At 38.7% G+C, this 17438-nt stretch overlaps 1 protein-coding gene across 1 annotated transcript in view; it reads left to right on the top strand.

Annotated features, from left to right (window-relative positions):
- CFAP65 (cilia and flagella associated protein 65) overlaps nt 1–17438 on the top strand; it is a 2328717-nt gene that overhangs the window by 1554083 nt on the left and 757196 nt on the right. The window lies entirely within an intron of this gene.

The following is a 17438-nucleotide window of genomic DNA, read 5'->3' as shown; positions in this document are numbered from 1 at the left end:
TGTAAAGCCTGTTAAGTCTTATCAGTCAGCAATGTGTTGAGCAACAGTGATGCAGATACATGTGCATCTCTGTGTTTGTGGTCAGCCAGACACCTACCTAAGCAGTAACAAAAAAAAAAAAAAGAATGAAGAATTAACCGAAGCTAAATTCTGGAAGTTTGGGGTTATACACTCAGCTTAGACTTTTAGACTGTCTAGTACTTTACTGCATTTCTTCATCCTATAAATTACCTAAGTGTTACAGTATAGAGAGGTGAGGGAAGACAAACTCAGAACCCTTGAAGAAGTTGTCTTTGAGTTTGTGTCCAGTAACCATGTTCATAAATGCTAGTACTGCACAGTGTGTCATGATTAAACTTGCTATTCTAATATGCACAGACATGTAGTTCCAAATTCTATATACACTATAAAGAAAAAAATGTTTTCTTTAATTAGGTATCGAATATGCTTACTTCTAGTGAAGTATTATTTTGATTAGACACACAGCTGTTCCTGATTTAATCCTTATAGATGATTCTAGGAGGTCATCTTTAAATCATTTAAATACCAATAATGGATTCCCCCTTACCAGTCCATAGCTTATAGCAAGTAACTGTAGCTTTTCCAGTTGCTTGTTTTAGGATACATGCCTGGTAATTTCTTGTTGTAAATGAGCTTTGTATCTTTTCTGTTTTTTAATAGAGCTAATACAGTAAATATAAACTGAGCCTGCTATATGCCATCTAATTATGCTCTTTTACAACAGAAGCAATACCTTATATTATATTGATGTTATTGTGAGAAGTGTATCCTGTTGAAAATGTAATATTTCTTTATAATACAACTAATATTTGTCCCAGGCATAAAAGCACAAGTCATTTACAATCCATAAGTTCTTAATTTCTTCAGAGACTGGCAATAGTTTATTGTTGATTATACAATGACTGTCCATTAATATTCGAAAACGTACATGCTGATTGGCCAGCCCAACCAGCGTGCCCATTGCAAATCCCACAATATACCAACGAAAAAAGGTCCGGTCATCTGGACTTCTTTCCACTGGTATATTGTTTAAATTTTATTTTTATTTCTTAAAAAATAAAAATAAAATCTTTAGCCCTGACTCCAGACATACCAGAGAGGCAGCTTGGACAAAATACTAGGGAAATCAGGTACGTTATTTAAAATTAAAGGCACGTACCTGATATCCCTTGTATTTCTTCCATGCTGTGTCTCTCCTTCCCCTAAACTGCCCTAAAGTTTTTTTTTTTTTTTTAATTAAAAAAAAAAAAAGAAAACAAAAACGGAGTAACAATGACTTTTTTTTCTCTGTAGCTTCTGTTTCAAAGCATTGATGTACTGGGTATGTATGGGAACGCAAGTCCCATACACATGTGCAGTACATCAACACAAGGAAGCAGTATACCACCAGCTGCGGAAGAAAAGTAATGCGCCATTATACAAAGACATTATTTAAGAAAAGTGAGTATTTTTTTTCTTAAATAATGTCATTGTATAATAGCAATAACCAACTCTGTGGTTGTGGTATATTGAAATTTATCCACGGTTGGCTTTACTATACCAACCATGGGTAAATCTTCAATGTACCACACCACGTCATCGGTTATTGGTTAATGGAATATTGGTAGACTAGCTTTGATGTATCATAATGTAGTACCAAGCATTTCCTTGTATTACATGCCAGCAATAATTTAGTGACCAAATATCTTGGAAATCATGACATGCTTTGGTCTCACAAGCTGGTAACAGTCAAAAAATGTTGGTATTGTCTGTTAACTTAGATATCAAAATACCGTTTTTTGAGAAGAAAGACATAATGCTATTAAAATGATATGATACCAGAAGTGAACCCTATGGAATGCCTTTATTTATAGTTTTCTCAGAGAAAAGGTGGTTATAATAACATGACTCTGTTAGATCGATTATCTACCCATCTAGATACTAACTAGTATACCTTCAAATTGCCCAATGAATTTAGTATTGCTAGATCAGTCAAATACCTCAATAAAATAACAACTAAAACTAAACTTTGATCTAATGAAATAAGATTGGCATAAAATTCAGTATAGTAGTTAAACAAGAGCTATCTTTCAAAAATAAAAAAAATAAAATAAAAAAAGGATATTGGACTATGCTGGTCCAAATCCATTAATATTTTATGAGAGATAGGAACAAGTACAGAAGGACTCTTTCAAAGCATTTACTTTCAGTATTCATCAAACTAAGAGACTTTACCCCACTGAGTCAATAACTGGGTTTATCCTTACTTCTTTACTTCCTTCCTTACTGCCAGTACAACTCAGCATATTTTTCTCAGAACTCTCATACATGAGGTTACATGCACTTCCTGCCAGCTCATGTCATGACATCTTGTACCACATAAAAAAGGAGCACACCTAGCCCCTGAACTGCCTCTGCTGAACATTAGATCACTGTTGCAGCAGCCTAATCTGTTTGTGTCCTGTCCCCATCAACCAACCAGTTTTTCAAAGCTTGAGGAGACCCTCCACATGCCCTGTCATAGCTCTATATAACAGATAGACAGACAGAGCACCATAAGTTTCAGAGGGAACTTTCTTGTCACTGGCGTGTGCTTCTTTGGCAGGCTTTGTGGAACTGTCAGTCAGCTAGCAAATCTTCAAGGCTGGGAAGATAAGTTCTTTGCTGGGGAATACTTTTAGTATTTTATTTTTCTGAGGAAAACTGGTGTTTTTTTCCATGAAAATAGTATTATTTATGCTTGGAAGCTATTTTTTTGGTCAGCCATTCTGTTACAGAGGATTTGAGTACTGTGAATGCTTATGGAAACTTATTGTGTTTAAATCTGTTTTTTTAACTGTAGTCACTTACCTTGCACCAATCCTTGCTTTTGGAGACTGTCAGATTGTATTTTTTGTTATTTTTTTACTTCAAAGTCACTTGTATTATCTGGCACTGAATTTAGTTACTGTTGTAGGTTCTGCTGTCTGTCTTTCAGGTTTCCTTTGCAGCTGAACCTAATGAGCAGTTATTGGTCTCCTCAGTTCTTCCTTCCCGTATCTGCAAGAAGTAAAACATTGTGAGGTAGTCTTTAGGTGTCAGGCCAGTTCTTTCTTTGCCTCTGACACTGATGGGTGACTTTGCTGTGGTTGGTCTTCATTCCTTGGATCACTCATTGTTTTCGTTTCGTCAGGTATAGTGTAGCACCTTCAGTCACTAAGGACCAGGGGATAAAAGTGTCCCCTGTGGTTGGAGGGCTGCCCTCCATGGGCAAACTAGAATCACTTTTGTCTGTCTTCTAGGGAGGGGCTGGGGTTGGGATCCTACCTTGCCCAGATGGGAAGCCCGTATCCCAGGAGAGTTTGCTTACATTAGGTCTGTCTATTTCCAGGGATTTTAACAGGAAAAGAAAACAAAAAGTAAGAACTATAGCTTCCCCTGTCTCTATTTCTATAGACCAGGAAGACTACCTGGATGTTGCCAGGAAACTGATTTCTGTTTCTGCTGTGGAGGGAAAAGGTTGGTCTTCAGAGCTCTCTTCTCAAGCTGAAAATTCTAATTGTGAGGGAACTGTGGTTTCAAATTCCTGTCCAGAAGACTTATATTTTTCTGATACCTTATCTAAAATGAAAACTGTTTTTCATTGGAAATGGAATGATAGTCCTATTGCCCAGCAAATGTATAATGATTTTTTACAGTTAATTATTCATCTTATTTATTATTTATTGTTAGTTATTGACATTTCGTTGACCAGGAAAGTCCACTGGGCTTGAGACCCATTTTCAGTGGAGGCCTGGGGAGAAAAGCAACAAGTTACTTGAAAATCATTACATGAATTTGTAAGGAAACAATTACTTATAATGCAAATGAAATAATACAGAAAACTATCTAAACAGCACATATGTTGTAAAAAGGCACAATACAGTAACAGTGGAACATTAGCATATACGAAAATTATACAGTTAGAAATATTTAACAATACAGCTCAATTTTTGGGGGAGAGGGTAGTAGGAAAAGGGAAAAGTAAGTGTAGTGGGAAGGTAGAATTAAAGAGTTAAACTTAAAGGTAAGATAAATATAGTTAGAATTTTATAGCTAGGTGGTGGGAATATGTAGATTATAGGTGGCATGTATTTAATGGCAGAATTAAAAGTATAAAGTGGCAAAGAAGAGAAAATGTGTTAAGATAGTTGTATAGATGTGTGGACTAGCATACTAAAGATTAGGGATAACTCATATGGTGTAACAGTATGACATATACAAAAGTATATTTGCTATGTGAAACAGTTTTGCTAGATTAAAGAGGCTGTGGGTATGTGTTGCATGTGCAGCTGGGGTTATCAATGAGATGTTGTTTTAGTTTTCTTTTAAAGGAGATTATATTGTCTAATTATGTAACTGATGATAGGAGGGTGTTCCACAGCTTAGTTATGGAATGGGAATAGACGCAGCTACCTGCTCTTTTACTAGGTTTTGATACTTTAAGTAGGTGTTTATTGTTAAAGCATAGATTTTTGGATGGGACGTAAGGTTCAATGATATTTTTCAGGGAAGGGCAACACTTGGGTTTATAAATGAGTTTATGGGCAAAGGTAAGTTGTGTGTAATGTAGGTAATGTGCCAGTTCTAGCCAGTTTAGTTCTCTAGTGGCCTGGCAATGGTGGGTGTAATTTGCTTGGGCTGATGTGAATTTTGCAGTCTTATAATAACAGGACTGCAGTTTGTATTACAAAGAGTTGTGGAGATTGGTGAAGATAGGAAACCCATATAGTAAGGTTGGAAGGAGAAGACATTTTGAAAGTTTTATTCAGATGGATTGGTCTAAGTATTGTTTGTTTCTGTAAAGTTTGCCTAATTTGAAGTGAGTATTTTTATTGCATTATTAATATGCAAATCAAAGCTAGGTTTGCTGTCAATAGTAATTTCTAGCAGTTTGGCCTGATTTACTAACTCTGGGTTTTGTTAATGGAGAATATAGTAAAGTCTGTGGGAACAGGTTTAGATGCAAAGATGAGTAGTTTAGCTTTATTAAGGTTAAGTAATAGATGTGATTGGTTTAGCCAGAGTTCTATGGATGTAAAGGCCTTTTGTGTTAACTTTTGGAGGTCAGAGAAGTTATTGGAGGTACAGATTATGGTTGAATTGTCTGCATATTGTATGGTAGTACAGTCAGAGGGAACTTTATGTAAGTCATTTATAAAAATGTTGAATAGTAGGGGTCTTAAGACTGACCTGTGGGACACTCCTGTGTTATTTGGGAGAAAGCTAGAGAAGTTATTCTGACATTTTATGGATTGCTGTCTGATTTCCAATTAACTAGTGAACCAGGTTAGGGTGGCATCAGAGCATACAAGTGATTGCAGTTGCTGGATAAGTTTGATGTGGGAGACTGGCGAATGCTTTTGAAAGATTTAGTAACAGGACTGATGTAAGTAGTTTACTATCTAGGGTGTTATAGATAAAATTTGTGAAGGAGACTAGGGCAGTAATGGTACTGTGGGATGGTCGAAAATCATGTTGTGAAGGGGATAGTAGGTTGTTGCTGGTTAGATATTCAACCATTTTTTTGTGGATGCATTTTTCCATTATTTTAGATAGATGGGACCGTATAGGAATGGATCTAAAATTAGATAGGTCATGAGGATTTCCACCTTTATGAAGTGGGGTGATTATTGATTTTTTCCAGAGCTGGGGGACTGTGTGTTCTGCAGTTTATTAGGATACTTACTGTGAAACCTACTGCCTTAGCACTAATTTTGAGATATTCTGGGGAGAGATTCTCAGCAGATAAGGAGCCTGGTTTCAATTTGCTAAGTAATGTTTGCATTTGAGAGGTTGCTACAGGTTGGAAGTTAAAGGATGGTATGGAGCTGATATTGCCTTGAGGTATGGTGGATGGGTTAATGGAGGTTGGGGTATTGCCTGCGTTTACTAATGTAAGGATAATATCAATAAAGTTTTTATTAAATATTTCAGTGATTTCAACTGGACTTTTGTCTGGAAATGGAGATAGGTTTTGAGTGCTGCCAGGATTTAGTAATGAGTTGACAGATTTCCAGAAAAGTCTGGGATTATTACTGTGGGTGTTTATTTGTTGAGCGAAGTAAGTCTTTTTGTCCTGATTAATGGCCTGTTTTGCTTTGTTTCTAAGTATTTTGAAGGCAGTTTCATTAGGTGGGGTCTTATCTTTTCTCCGTTTGTGCCATGCTCAGTCTCTATGAATCAGTAGTTGTTTGGTTGGCTTAGATAGCCAAGGAGCATGGTTATGTTTAACTCTCTTTTTTCTTATGGCACTGGAGTTAAGGGTACCTAGGAAGACAGTATTGAAATAATGTACTGCTTCATCTAAGGGAAGATATTTCAGTGTGTTACCATTTAGTGTTTGTAATAGGTCGTAAAAGTGAGACTGCCTAAAATTGGCTAGATTTCTGGCATATTTGTATGAATCAATTCTTGGGGTGGAGGTTGATAGTCTGTGTATCAGGCCTAGTAAGTGGTCACTTAGGGTTTTGGGAAGCGTGTTGGGATTGGAGTAGCATTGTGGATGGGATACTAATATCCAGTCTCGGGTGGATTCAGGGTGATTGTTTGTTGTGTGTGTTGGGGTTTGTATAAGTTGTGTAAATTTGAACGGATTGATGGAGTTTGTGGAGTTGTTTAGTGTTAGTTTAAGGCATTTTATATTAGTGTCACCGAGGATGATGGTTTCATTTGAGATGTAGTGGTTAGACCACGATAGGAAGTATTTTAGTGTTGGGATATTGAGACCTGGAGGAATATAGATGATGGCAATAGATATGTGTTTATGGCTGTTGAAAAATAGTGATGCTAATAGGATTTCCATATTATTAAAGGTGGGAACTATTTTTGGGTGAGGTATTATGTTTAAGTGGTTATGGTATGTTGATGCTAGGCCTCCCCCTTTCTTATGAAGTTTATCTTTTGTAATATTTGATATCCAGGGGGAAGTATTTCTGAGTCTGATATCTAGGGTTTGAGCCAGGTTTCTGTTTGAGCAACTATATCAGATGTATACTGTGTAAGACATACATGGAAGTCAGATACTTTGTTGCAGATACTACAGATGTTTAATGTCACAATGCAAAGGTCTTTTGGTGTTTTCAGTGAGAGTGATGTAGAGTTGTTAATATGTTGGGTGGGAGAGGGTCCAGAATTTGGATGAATATCTCCACTTTGGCATAATAATGTGAAGATAGTGGTTTGGATTGTGTATGAAATGTAGTTAAGTATGGAATATGTGTATGAGATGTATAATTGGTTGATTTTAGGTATATTAACATGCAGTTTGGTCTTGAAAGTGGTGGCGTCTCTGTGATCGAAGAGTGAAGGTGAAATATCAGAGTAACTATTTTGTGATGAGTTATGGTATATATATATATATATATATATATATATATATATATATATATATATATATATATATACTGTAGTTTTTGTTGGGGTTAGTTGATGTAGTGTGGTGTTGTGAGAAGTGAGGTGGTAGAGAGTAAGTAGGTTAAAGAAGGTTAGGGATGTTACGAACAGCAGAGTTATGCATGATGTGAGATGTAGGAGGGTTTTAGTTGTTTTGGGTGTGGGATGTGATGAACTCAGGGGGACATAGATCCTATGAGGAGGTTGGAAGGAGTGGCATGTGATATATAAAGCTAGCGATAGTGGGGGTGGTAGGGAATTGGGGGCAGGGTAGGGAAGCAGAGTGAGCAGAGCGAATGGAGCGGGCTTGCCCCTGCAGGCCTGAGAGTGAAAAAACTATCAGTGGAGGACTAAGGAAAGGTATGTGGAATCAAGCATTTAACTTTATTGAGTGGGGTTACCAATGATACACTTATAGGGGTGACTGTGCACTAAACCTAATTAATAGGGGTAGGTAGGTATTTTAGTAAGTTTGCAGCAATTATTTAATTGGGATAAATAAGTTACTGTAAAATATAAGTAGGCTGAAATATAGGCGGGTAGCACCATGTACTGGTGACTATCGAGGTATTTACTTTAACCAGGTATTGACCAGAGCTTAGGTTGGGGTCACTTTTGGGAGCCCTAACTGTCATGCACACCATACAATTAGAGAAAAAAAATGCTCTAATCTCTGATTATGTATAGAACAACAGTATTCACCTATGTGAAAAGCTGTATCTCCTGTTGCTCATCATTTTTTAATCACTGTTACAGTAAACTCAATTATATGGGTTATATCCTGATTAGGCTATAACAGTCAGCCAGCTTCCAAAGCTTAAGGGCTCCTTTCATATGCATAGAGCATTAACAGTTCAAACAGAACAGGAGAAAATCAAAGGTCTGGGTGCCAAGCCTTTCAGAGCTTTCCTGCTGCCAAAGAGCAGTCCTCTTCTGACTTTCAAGGGAGATAGTGTTTTTATAATTATTGGGCAGGTAAGTTCCCTTCTGGGGAAAAAATGCAAATCTTACATATTTTAATTTTATTTATTTATTGACATCTGATTATCGGAAAGTCCGTTTGGGTAGAAGCCCATTTTCAGCATAGGCCTGGTGAGAAAAGCTCCAAAGTATTACAAAACATTTTAAGAGTAATAATTTTACAGTCTTTAAAAATAATACAAAAAACAACTACAGTTTAAATAATTATACCAAATTAGACGTAATATGAAAACATTGGTTAAGAATAGATACAGGTTATATGACAATGATGTAATAGTTAGAGAAATTTAGGCAGTTTATAGATAAGTTAAAGGTAAGTTAGTAAAAACCAAAGAGGAGTTGCAATCCATTGTGAGAGAAAAACAGGCTTATGTTATATTTAAAGAGAAAGCTGAGGGGGGGGGTTGATAGAAGTAGGGGAGTAAAGAAGGGATTGTAAGGAGATGTAAGGTATAAATAGGTATTTGTCCACATTTAGGAATGTAGTTTATCCTAGTGATAAATAAGAACAAAGCCAACTTTTGGGTAGGAAGTCTTTCAGAATGGTTCTGAAGGATGGGAGGGAGGCTGTTGTCCTGATGGATAGTGATAAAGAGTTCCAGGCCTTAGCAACATGGCATGAGTACAGACAGTGCCCAGCAGATTTGCTAGGTCTGTGAACTGACAGGACTTTTCGGCCTTTGGATCGTAATAACCAACTAAGAACATAGTTGTGTAGAATGTTATTTAGTGCTGGACAGGCAGATGAATTTTGGATAATTTTATATGTGGTAAGAAGCTGTGTATGTTAGTTTATAGGGTAGTTCTAACCACTTTAGGCTTTTTAGTGCTATAAAGTGGTGGGTTCTAAAAGGGCTATTTGCTGAAAATTTACCAACTTTGTTATAGTATTGTTCAAGTTTTGATTTTTATAATGCATAATGATTATTAAGGATGGGGCACCATAAAGAAGTCTGGGGAGGAGATAAGCAGTGGCAAATGTAGTTTTAGTTGTTTCAGTTCAAAAGTTTTTGGTTCTATAAAGCATCTCCAGTTTTTGATGAGTTTTTCTTATGCAATTTTGAATATGCAGGTCCAATTTAAGATTATCACCCACTATAATCCCTAATAATTTGTATGAGAAGTGAATTCAGTGGTTGTAACATCAAGGAAGAGGACATTAAATTTTGTTTCTCATGGGACAGGTATTTGAGAAAAAAAGTAGTACTTTGTTTTTTTAAGGTTGAACATGAGCTATGAGTTACGAAGCTGTGTTTCAGTTGCTGTTAAGGTTCCTGAGTAATTTTTTTAAGGTTTGCCATGTTGTCAGATGTGCAAATGTCTGTGGAGTTATCTGCATACTGTATTAGGGAGGCCTGTTTTGTGGATGTGTGGAGGGTGTTTGTGAGAATGTTAGAGGAGGGGACCAAGGATAGATCCTTGTGGTACACCGGTGGTGATTGGAAGGTATGGATAGAGGGTGGAGTGCTATTTTACTGACTAATACGCATTGGATAGATAGATTTTCAACCATAGCATTTATGACCATTTATGACAGAAACTTATCTTTTTCTTTGAAATAAGTTGCTTTAAGCTAGGAAATTGTTTTTTGGACATGTTACATGACTTTCAGTCACTTTAAACTGTGTATTGCTACTTTTCATTTTTTTGTGAAAAATTGTTAAAAATATACTTTATTTTTGTTTTTCTGGTGAAAACATTGGTTAAAATACTCATAGTGACATGGCTAAGTGTATGTTATGCTTTTCACAGTGTTTTTAGAAGGAAAACACTATGTTTTTATTACTTACCTCTTTTAGTGATTGTTGCTGTCAGTGTTAGGATTCAGCAACATGCCATCATCAGTTCTTCCTTCTTCTGGCCAGAAAAAGAAGAACATTTACACACAGACTTTGTCCCTTCAACAGGCTATGAATTTGCCCCAGCCACAGACAGGTGACTCTGTAGTGATCATTTCTGGTCCTTCAGACCACTTATTTCTTTTCCTTTGTTTCCTCTGGTGTAGTCCCTTCAACTTCCATGGACTAGGGGATTTGACACATCTTCTGTAGCTGTTAAAGTGTCCTTAGCATGCATGGGAGAACCAGTCTTGTTGGTATCAGAGGAAGGTGCAGTAATTGCTTCATTACCTAACATTGTCAGCTTGACTGGAATGCCTGGTCCCAGGGATGTTGTACCTGACAAGAGTTGATCTAATTCTATGAAAATTCCTGTTAAAAAGAAGCAGAAAGTTAAACATTTATCTTCACTTGTCTCGGTTAGTTTAGACAGGTATGATTTACTGGGCTTAGCTAAGAATCTTAACTCATCTCATTCTTGTTTTACTGGTAAAAGAAAATGGAATTCTTCATTTTCTGAAGATTCTCAGTATAATGAATAGGGAAATGATTTTGTGGGAACAACTTCTGCTTTTATTTTTTTTCTCCTCAGATGACTAATTCTGATTTTGAGCATAGTGTTTCTTCTGATGGTTACTTGGAAGATTTTTTTCTGAAACCATATCTAGGATGAATCAATCATTTCTGTGGAAACATAATGACATTTTAGTGTCTTTGAAAATATTATGAGTTATTGCAGCTGGAACTTTCTCAACTCACACCTTTTTCTCCTGCACTTCCAGATTGGAGAATGTTTTTATTATAGCCTGTAACCATACCTCTTAACTTCCCAACACAGGAAGTCCAGACAAAGCCTTAAACAGTAGGGGAACAAGGACCTAAAAATAGGGATAGATTTTAAATATTGTTCTTATGAACTCAGAATGTTGTTAGAATAACAGGTTTTGTGTTAACTTGCATTTTCTGAAGGATATGAACTCTGAAACTCAAATATATGTCATTATTTAGTGATGTTAGTCTTCTGTAGTTTGCCAGAACCCCTCCCCACAAATTTTAAGAGGAGCTGATCAAAAATATGAGGCAAAAATCTGGACATTCAGTGGAAATCTTGACAGTTGAGAGGTATGCCTATATCACTTCTTACATCCAGCTCACATCCCGTAAGAAGGTAGATATATTGTATAAGGTTCCTCAGTCTTACAAAGTTTTATTTTCTATTCTCAGGTCTGCCCCTGCAGTGATTTTCTTGGCAAATGCTGCTGCATCAAAATATTTTGAAAATACTAATCCCTCCCCCTCTGATAACGATTGCAATGTGTTTGACAGATTTAATTTTTAGAATTTTTGTCGAGAACGGTAAAGTTTTGCTTGCATTATTTCAGAACATGAGGAACAATATAGCCGAATTTTCCCTCTTCTGAGGAAAAATCTTCTATGGATACACTTATTGCTTCTGTTTCTCAAGTGACAAAACATTCCTTAAAGTGTGTGCATGATTTAGCTGATGCCATTTCCAGTGGAGCTGCTGCTGGAATTGTTAAAAGAAAGTTTGCAAGGTTACAGTTTCAGAATTTAACTAAGGATGTTAAATCTAATAATAAAGCTAATTTTCTGAATTTTTGTTTGAATATGAGAACTGTTTTTTGGACCATCTGCTTCTGAGATCCTTAAAAAGTGTGATGAGAGAAGGAAATTGATTCAGGGGTGACTCAGATTTTTCAGCCTTCTTCTCCAGGTTTGTTAAAGGTTTCACACCTACCTCAGCATCTTTTTATAAAAAGCAAAACAAGCAGGCCCAGCACATTTCTACAAAACCAGGGCAGACAAACAAGTCTGATTGACTATCTACAAATATTCACTCCCACGCTGGCAAGCCATATTTTATCCCCTATTTCTGGATGTCCGTTTCTCTCTTAACAGCAGCCCAGTGGGGTTCTGATGGCTTTGGGAGTCCCTGCCTCCTTTTAGGGATTTCTTTCTCAACATTCAAATATAAATTCCTTATTTTCCCTATGTCTTTCAACATTTGCTTATTCTAGGGTAAATGAAACCTCTTTCTCTCTGTCTGTCTTGCATGGAAAAGTTTTTATTTTAGGATGTTTCTGGTATCAAAGAAAGAAATTTCATGGATTACAATCCTGGATCTTTCCTTTCTCTACCAGTTTGTGGCAGTTCCAATTTTCTAAAAGCTACATATTCATAATCCTTTTACCTTTTATTTGCCTTTTCAGTTTTTTGTAAACCTTAGATTTAAAAGATGTTCTTCATATTGATCACTGCTGCGGTAGCCTAACCTAAATGGTTTACATCCTGCATAACATATACTACCAGCCAGCTTCCAAAGCTTTAGGACATCTTCCAAGCACCCAAACTGTTAGCTTGAGCTGAGCTGTCTGAAAAGACAGGTTTGGGCACCAAGCCATTCATAGCTTTCCAGCTGCCATAAAAAGTGCTACTCTGTGGGCTTTTGAAGATTGAAGGTCAGCTAAAGCTGTTCCATTGCTGGGGAGATAAGCTCCATTCAGAGGAAAAAACTTTCACATCACTTTTTAAATTAAGTGTAGAGCAGAGAGCATGATGTGTCCTTAAGAAGCATTGCAAGTGATGTACATGCATATATAAATAGCATATATAAATAGTGTCATTTTGAAAGTGCAGCCAGAGAGTAAGCATGTGAGAATGAATGTTGCTAGTTATATATAAGTTACTTGAGTTTAAAGTTAATAAGCTACAATCGTAATGTGTTTGTATATAATAAAGCTGCTTGAACAGAACCCAAGAAGCCTCATCTATTACATCCTGACTAGACGAGCGACATTAAGTGTTTGTGTGAAACAACTACTTTTAAGCTAAGAATAAGTATTTTTCTTGACTGTCTCATGAATTTTTATGTACTTTGAAATGTGAGTTCACTTTTTACTTTTGTGATAAAAAGTTATTAAAAGTTATTTAACACTACTTTTTTTCTGAGGAGAAACTATGTTTATTTTACTTTTTTGGGGCAGGCAACTAGGCTTCCCAGGGGAACAGACACATTTTTTCAGCTTGACCATGGAACAAGCTGCTGGTCTTTTGGTCAAACTTTCTTCCAGCCACAAAAAGAGAAAGTGGCTAAGCAGCCTATTCTGTCATAGCAGACTGGGAATTTGCCACAACTGCAGGTGGATGACTCTGCTGTGGACAAAGCTAGTTCCTCAGACCACTCATCTTTTTCTTCAGCTTCCTGTGGTGTTGTCCATACGCCACACTGGATTGGGTGTTAGCCACATCCTCTGCGGTTGTTGGAGTCTTCTCAGTGGGCAAAGGAATACCACTCTTGCCAGTCAAAGAAGAAGAGGTACAGAATGCACCCTTGCTTATCCAGAATGCTGTGCCCTTCCCTGGGAAGCTGTTGCTAGCAATGCCATTTCTGTTTACCCTAATGTTCCTGTGAAAAAGTGACAGAAAAGTAAACATATATCTTCTCCTGTATCAATTCCTCTGGACAGAAGTAATTTATTGGGCTTGGCTCAAGGTCTTGTGCAGGCCATTGACCCTCTTTGTAAGGTGGTTTTTGGTGAAAGATAATTCTGCTATCTTGAAGAGGTTCAAGATTTCAAATCTGTAGGGAAATGTGAAAGAACAGATACAATCTTTTCTCCTCAGGTTTCCCATTCAGATTCTAAGGAAAGTATAGTATCTGAAAGTTTTTGTGATGGGTTGTGTTTCTCTGAGACTACTTCCAGAATGAACCAATCTTTTTAGTGGGAGAACACTGATGTTTCTCAGTCCCTTAGAAAATATGATTTGTTACAATTGGAATTTCCAGAATCCTTTCCCATTCCCAGTGATTTCAACATTGGAGGATGCAGTTGTTACAGTCTGTATATTCCTTGACAGTAAGCTGCTACTCTTAAGAAAACTGATAGACTGTACTAAGTTGCACAGTCTTTCAAGTTTTTATACACTAATCCTAGACCTGACCCAGTAGTTATAGCTTTAGTTACTCCAGCTGCTGCTAAGCTTTAGGTAATTTCTAATTCTTCTTCTGATAAGGATGGTAAAGTTAGTAATAAGTTTAAAAAAAGTATAGCCTTCTGAAAATTTGATTTTTAGAATTTTAAACTGTCAAGCTCATATGTTGAAGTAAATTCTGACGAATTATGAAATTATGATGAATATTTTGGCTGTACTTTCCTTTTATGAGGAAAATCTGCTTTGCATAGTTTAGTTTCTTCTCTTTCTTAGGTCACTGCTCATTGCCTGAAGTGTATTTGTGGATCTGAGATACTGCTTCCAGTGCTGTTACCACTGGTACTGTTTGAGGAAGTTTGCCCTGCTGCATTGCCAGAACCTCACAGAAGATGCCAAAATGAAATTTTCTATTCTTCTTTGGGTAGTAATTTAGTTCTTGGTCCATCTGCTGCAGAATTTATCAGTAAGTGTGATGATAGTGATATGCTGATTCAGGAAATCTCTCAGAATTTCAGCCCTCCTTCTTTAAATTCTCCAAGGGATTTTTTTGCTCGCTTATCCAGTTTTGGCAAGAAACAAAACAGGTTCAGCAGAATGCTGGTAAGCAGACATTTAAAAAGCAGTAGCAATGAAGTTCCAAAAAGAAAGTGGCTTCCCCCAGAACAAAGGACAGTGAAATAAGACAGAATGACTATATAACAGACCTTATACCTCCCACCCCTCCCCTATCTTGGCAGTCCCTTACCCCTTCCAGAAAGTCTGAATCTCCATTTCTGTCTTTGGCAGCAGATAGTTTCAGACAAATGGGTCCTGCATGTGATTCATCTTGACTATAAATGGTAGTGAGAGGAATTTTTTTCTTTTCAGAGAACGCCTCTTCGTCTGATAAACCCTCCTGTCCTATATCATATGCTGTTTCAGGGGGGTAATAGAAGTTGTTCCTCCTTCCTAGATGGGGAAGAGATTGTATTCTAATAAGTCTTAGTACCAAAGAAAAAGAATTCCTGGAATCCAGTTCTGGAGCTTGTTTTCCTGAATCAGTGTGTGGCAGTGCCCAAGTTTAAAATACTTTCAATTCACAAACCATTGCCCCTTTTTCCTTGTTTGAGTTTTTTAGTGACCATAGATTTAAAAGATGCATATCATCACATTCCTATTCATCCAGAGTTCAGGCATTTCTTAATGTTGTGTGTCTGAATCACATTATCTATATTTTGCCTTACACTTTGGACTACCCACTGATGCAAGAATGTTATTAAAGTGTCTAGTTCTAGTCATAGCCTGCTGCAGGCTGCAGGTTATCTACATTTTCTGTATATAGATGACTTGCTTATCTTTGCAGAGTCTTTCTCAAAGTGTTAGGAATCTCTTACCTGGGTAAGAGATCTCTTAGGCTATGATTTCAAGAGAACATTATTTTCCACTCAGATTTCTGCCTCAGTGAGGGAGTATCTCAGGATTTTGCGTCTCTTGTTATCCATGTATCTGAAGTAGTTAACTTCATCTGATCAGCAACCTGTGGGTATCGGATCCATCCTGGATCCGAGCCGGCAGCTTTCCAAGCTAGAGATCCGAGCTCCAAGCTCCTCCCCCTTACCCATAATACCCTGCTACCTCCCTCCAGTCCTCAGATCTCATTTGCCACGGCTTCTATAAGCACGAGTGACAAGCTCCTTGCGATTAGGTAAGATGAAGTTAGGAATTTTCTCTATTTTTTTACCAGTTAAAAAGTGTGTGTGTGTGTGTGTGTGTGTGTGTGTGTGTGTGTGTGTGTGTGTGTGTGTGTGTGTGATAGTCGATCCCTTAGACTAGTTTAATTTAGTTTAGTTTAACTTTAGTGTATTCCCCTTCCCCTTATCTGTGTGTTAGGGAGTGTGATTGTGGTTGACATGGCCGAAGGCCGTAAGGCCATTTTTTCCAAATGCTCTGAGTGCGGCCATAAGCTGTCCCCAGCCGATGGCCACACTCAGTGCGTTCTTTGCCTGGGGGTTGCACATTTGGCATCAGGCTGCCAGATATGTGCTGCCTTTAACCCTTGGGCTCTGAGAGACAGGAGGAACAAGTTAATCTTAGCGGGCCTTTTACCCATGGATTCTACTTCTTCCTCCTCTCCTTCAGTGGTGCCAATCGCGGCTGCGGCTGTTCAGCCAACAGTTCCTGCTCCCCTGACTGGAACTCAACCTCCCACTGTGTCCAAGGGAGAGAGGGACCCTAGCAAAAAAGAGAAGAGAGAGAGGGAGAAAGAGAGAGACAAAGACAGGGAGAGGCATAGGAGCCAGAAGCGTCGGGCCGACTCAGCCACCTCGGCCCCGCCAGCTAAGCAGCTCTATTCTCCCTTGAAGGTTCCCAGGTCCTCCCGCTCTCGGCTCCATTCCCCACGTTTCTCTCTGGAGCCGGAGGAGGAGCCCCGGCCACTTTTGAGGTCGTCGAGGTGGCCTTCCCGGCCAGCCTCAGTGGCCACTTCTAGGTCTACGAGAAGCCTTTCTGACACAGACATGGACCGGATGATGCGTCGCTTCCTTCAGGCCCAGATGCAGATGGGAGTGCTCTTGCCTCCCCCCCCCTCCGGGGGAGCTCAGCCCCCTTCTTTGCCTCCATTGCTCCTTATCTGATCCATTATTGGGTTTCGGAGCCGTCGGATCCGAGTAGCCTCGGAGCTGGGGAGTTGGCACTGATAGTAATCGCTACTTCGACGCCAGCCTTACCTTCGAGTTTATCGGGTCCCTTTTCGGATCCGAGCTCTTGGGACCATGAGCCGAGCCTCGGATCTGGAGGGGTGAGTGTATCTTCGGCTCCGATGTGGTCAGATCACATTTCCCTTTTGAGTCCGATCGCTTCGGCTCCAGCACTGATCCAAACGTTGGATCCGAGGGGGCTGCTCTTGGATCCCAGGGAGAGTGGTTCACCTTCGGCTTTTGACATGGTGGAGAGGGTCCTCTTGAGGGATTCGAGGTCCCCGGCTCGTGCTACAGATCCACCCGCCATTGCCTCGCAGATGGGCCTGTCTTCCATCTTCCGGCCCCAGGGACAGCCTGCATCTATGCCCTAGCTAGTTCCTGTAGAGGAGCAAGACCCCGTTGGTGAGCCCTCCTCAGACAGTCCTGCAGAGGAGGTCCCTCACAAATGAAAGTGTAAAATGATGCACTTGGACTCTCCCCCGAGTCCCTCATGGAAGACACTGACTTGGAGGAAGGGGAAGGTTCCCCCAGGTCACCCCCTGAGGACGTCTCCTTTGGAGACATTATGGAGATG

Source organism: Protopterus annectens, chromosome 6.part0 (assembly GCF_019279795.1).
Source record: "Protopterus annectens isolate FY-2018-M chromosome 6.part0, PAN1.0, whole genome shotgun sequence".
Lineage (NCBI taxonomy): Eukaryota > Metazoa > Chordata > Ceratodontiformes > Protopteridae > Protopterus > Protopterus annectens.
The sequence above is the reverse complement of the archived record's forward strand: the minus strand, read 5'-3'. Positions and strand labels throughout refer to the sequence as shown.